This window comes from Manacus vitellinus, unplaced genomic scaffold (genome assembly GCF_001715985.3).
Source record: "Manacus vitellinus isolate BGI_N305 unplaced genomic scaffold, ASM171598v3 scaffold_64_pilon, whole genome shotgun sequence".
NCBI classification, from domain to species: domain Eukaryota; kingdom Metazoa; phylum Chordata; class Aves; order Passeriformes; family Pipridae; genus Manacus; species Manacus vitellinus.
The window spans coordinates 175,651-179,943 of NW_021940718.1; the positions used below are offsets into that span (position 1 = coordinate 175,651).

Sequence of the window (4,293 nt, forward strand, 5' to 3'; positions counted from 1 at the left end):
CTATTTTATTATTTAAAAACAAAACAAAACAAAAAAAGCACTGAAAGTGCAGGGAAAAAATGGTTGGAAGGCTGTGAATTAAGTTATTCCACTGCAGATGAGACACTTCTGCTCAGTTACCACGAGAGGGACACAGAAGGAAAGCTAAAAAGGAGCCGGGGAAAAAAATACTACAACAATCCAAAGAACAGCTTGACTTGGGATCGTAGCAACACACATTGGCCTTTTGTTTGGGAATATTTGCCGCCATCCCAACATTCCCAGAGCTTCCTTCATCCCCCTGTAATCCCTGAAAAGCTCCCCAGGCCTTGGAAAATGTGCTAATAAAGACGAAAATGGAGCTTTTCCCAGAATTTCATCATCTCTTCCTGGGTTTTTTTCCCCCTTGGAATGGCGGTGGCGGGACAGGGAGAGCTGGGCCTGGCTGGGGTTTTATTCCATCCCAAGCCTCTGGAGCAGCAAATCCTGCAGGGCTGGGCCTGTGGAAAAGGGGCTCAGGGAGGGATTTTTGTTTATTCTGCTAAATCTTCGCTAATTAGCAGTTAATGAGGCAGATGCCCTGAGGGCCCAGCTCCCAAAAAACAAGCCTAGCTCCCAAAAAACAAGCCCAGCTCCCAAAAAACAAGCCCAGCTCCCAGAAAATGAGCCCAGCTCCCAAAAAACAGGCCCAGCTCCCAAAAAATGGGCCCAGCTCCCAAAAAACGGGTCCAGCTCCCAAAAAATGGGCCCAACTCCCAGAAAACGGGCCCAGCTCCCAGAAAATGAGCCCAGCTCCCAAAAACGGGCCCAGCTCCCAAAAAATGAGCCCAGTTCCCAAAAAACAGGCCCAGCTCCCAGAAAACAAGCCCAGCTCCCAAAAAACGCCTCCGTGGAACAAGGGGAGCATCAAATCCTTTGGAATAAATCCTGAGGGGTTTATTGGGCTCTCCTGGGATTAAAAGGCCCGGCCCTGAGATGCTCTGGATTATAATGCAGTTTATTAATTTAAGGATCTGCAGTTTATTAATCCTTAATGTCAGTAAGGATGGAATTCCAGCACAGCAGGGATGGGACTGGGATGAGAGCGCTGGGAAGAAAGGGTTGTCCTGGGGAAAACTGGGGGGAAAAACCCCTATTTTTAAAATTTATAAGTTTATAGACTTCAGTTTTAACACTTGTGTTTCTTGGCAGGTGGTTTTGAAAAGATCTCAAGTACTGTGATGCCAAGTGGTCGTTATTACAAAGGCCTGTAATGTAAAAAAAGCCCTTTTTTCACCAGCTAAAAACACCTCAGGGAGGTGTCATCCTGGAAATTGAAGAATTATCCTGGAAATTTAAGAATTATTCTGGAAATTGAAGAATTTCTTGAAGGTGCCAGAATTGAAGTGCAATGGGAAATGCAAATCCAGCCTTGATTTCAGGTGTATGAGCAGTGAAGTAGAGAAAACTCAGGGAAAAAAAAAAGCTTTGATTCCTGGTCAAAGAATTTTCCTGGGATAATTCTGTTTGAACTAATTCACCTGCAGGTTCAGCTGTGGCTGCATAAAGTGTTCCCAAAACAAGGCATGGAGATGTCACTTGGAGAAGGGAAGGAAAGGGAGGAGAAGATTTTGACATTTCTCCAGTGATCTGGAATGGAAAAGGTCCTTGGAAATGAAGGTGATGAGGGACATTAAAAGATAACATCAATATATGAAAGCCAGGAAATGGAACTCGCTGTTTCACTAAGCACCAAAAAGCCAATAAACCTCTTAAAACGTAGTTTAATATGGATTCTTAGTGTTAAGCTGTTATTATAAATATTTAATATGAAAATAATAATTAAAAACACGGTATGTTGGTATAAAATTCGAAATCTTTCCCCTCAGAAATGTGTTTAAATCCTCCCTAACTCCCCTTCCTTGAAAACAGCTGAAGTGTGTGTTCATCCCAAACAAGGCCACATTAGCACAGGGTCTGGATTCAAGGAATTAATGGGGGGAATTGTTGTTTTATGAACAGAACTTGTGGCTTTAGGCAGGTTTTTAAGGTTGCAGAAGTACCCCATGAAGTGATCTACTCCTCTTTAACTGGCCCCAAAAGTTAAGGAGCACTAGAAAAAGGCAGAGTTTCTAAAATCCCAGCAAAAAACCAAATTCTCTGGAATCCACGGGTATATTCAGGAAGATATTTGAGAGTATCTGTGACCTATTAAATCTGGAAGGAGGAGATTTGCTAAAAATCACTCATTTTCTAAAGGGGCATCGACGTTTCTTTAAATGGGATCTCTCCAAACCAGATGTTGTTGTATCTGAGCATAAAAACAACATGTTGAAGGTCTCAGTTTTCCATGTTTGGTCGAATTCCTGGCACTTCTCCTGGGCAGATGGAGGTGATTGAGCATAATGGAAAAGCCAGGCCTTCACAAAGGGCTCGGGGTGTGTCTGAACTTCCTCAGGTTGGTGGGGGAAAAAAGGAAAAGTGGTGAGTTTTCAGGTGTCTCCTCGAAATTTAGGAATCCTTGGAGCGTTGGCAGCGTCACCCCTGAGGTGGTGGCAGCTTGATTTCTCCTCAAAGCACCCCTGCTTGGAATTTTTTTTTTGTGTCAGAACAGAACAAACCACTTGAAAAATCCCAGTATTTTTTTTTTCAGTCCCACCCCTGGCTTTTTCTTTGCCTTTTTTTTTTTTGTTTAAGAATAACACGGATTCTCTGTATCTAAAGTAAATCCTTCCAAGCAAATCCTTCTTCCTGCTGTGGGAGAAGTCTGTTTATTTGGCACTTGCCTTAAAAATGGAGTGATGTCAGGAACCCAACATTTGGGGTTGGATCTGGGGGTTGATCTGAAGGTGCAAGGTGTGTTTGGCCTTAGAATGTGGCTCCAGGACTTACAGGAGGGGTTCAGGTTCCTGCTGGACTAAACACCTGCATCCAGGGAAAGGTCTGGAATACAAACCACTGAATGTTCTGGCCTCCAGCTCTCCAGAATTTTCCCCCTCTGGCTTTCAGTTCTCAGCTCCTTTTGATGTTAAACACAAGAATTCCCCCTCTTCTCGTTGGAAATATTAAAAGTTTAGAAAACAAGGAGTGCGAGGAATTTTATCCTTTCCCTGCAGCAGCTACAGGGATGTCTGGTAATATCAACTTCATTTCTTGCCTGAAAAACCAAACCAGATCTAGAGCCGAGGGAAACCAAACATTTTATTTGCTTCCAACATGGGAACCCTTCAAAATTTGGGATGTCTGAGGAGGGGTGATGCAGAGCAAGAAGGAGTTGGGTGCCTGAACCGGGCTGGTTCCATCAGGGCAGGGAGAAAGCTTGAAGTGGAAAGAATGTTTTCTTTGCGGAGTGTTGTGGGTTTGAAGGGGGGAACCAGGCCAGTGCTGAACTCATGAATGGCTGCAGTGTGGTTGTGTAACACCTTCCCAGAAGTCAGGAGTTCCTTGGAAATGTACCCAGCCCGCTGGTGGAATGTCATCCAACTGGAGGGTGGAAAGATCTGGAGACCGTGGGGTCCCGGGTTTTTATGGTGTTTGCCCAGAGGGAACGTTTCAGGTGATTATTCCAGCAGCTCCCTAAACCCAGAGGGCTTCAGACACGCTGGATTTGCCCCTCTGGGCTGGGAAGGAGGTTCCCCTCTGTGCCACTGATGTTTGGGAGTGTTCCTTGGATAAAAATTCTCCCTTTTGCCACGCAGTTTCCCAGCCTGCTCCTCAGGAGGGATCCTCCCACCCCAACCTGGTTCCTGGGGCTCCCCTACACTGGATTTAAGACCCCCCCAACCCTTCAATATTTGGGATGTATGGGGGTGTGATGCAGAGCAAGAAGGAGTTGGGTGCCTGAACCAGGCTGGTTTCAGGGCAGGGAGAAAGCTTGAAGTGGAATGTTTTCTTTGCAGGACCTGCTTTGGATCTGACCCAACCTGCCCCTTCCAGCAGCACTTCCCAATGAATTCCCATTGCTCTTGGCTTCTCCCTGAGCTGTGTGAGGGGGCAGAGATCCCACAGGGAAGGGCAGCCAGCAGGACCAGGAATAAAGAGCTGGAAAGGGCCTGGAAAAGCCATGGAAAGGCAGAGAGATAAGGAGCCTGTCCAGGGTCACGTAGAACACCCTTTAAAAAGTGGTGCCAGTCGGGATTCACCTTCCAGGAGCTGCCACGGGTGCCCTGATGGAAGTGGAGCCTGCTGGAATTCCAGGGCTCCGAGCGAGGCCCGTGTTGGAGTCTGGGAACAGCAAACTGGGGCTGTTTTCACCAAAAAAAAAGAAAAGAAAAAAAAAGAAGGTCATTACTGGCCTTGATTTATGATCAAACAGAAGTTTGCAAACGGTTTCTC

The 4,293-nt window shown here is 45.9% G+C and overlaps 1 long non-coding RNA gene across 1 annotated transcript; it reads left to right on the forward strand.

Annotated features, from left to right (window-relative positions):
- The first annotated feature begins 860 nt into the window (after positions 1-860).
- On the forward strand, positions 861-1,740 carry LOC108641495. The gene is made up of 2 exons (XR_001922026.2): positions 861-1,402; positions 1,506-1,740. It is a non-coding gene; the product is annotated as an uncharacterized LOC108641495 (long non-coding RNA).
- The last annotated feature ends 2,553 nt before the right edge of the window (positions 1,741-4,293 follow it).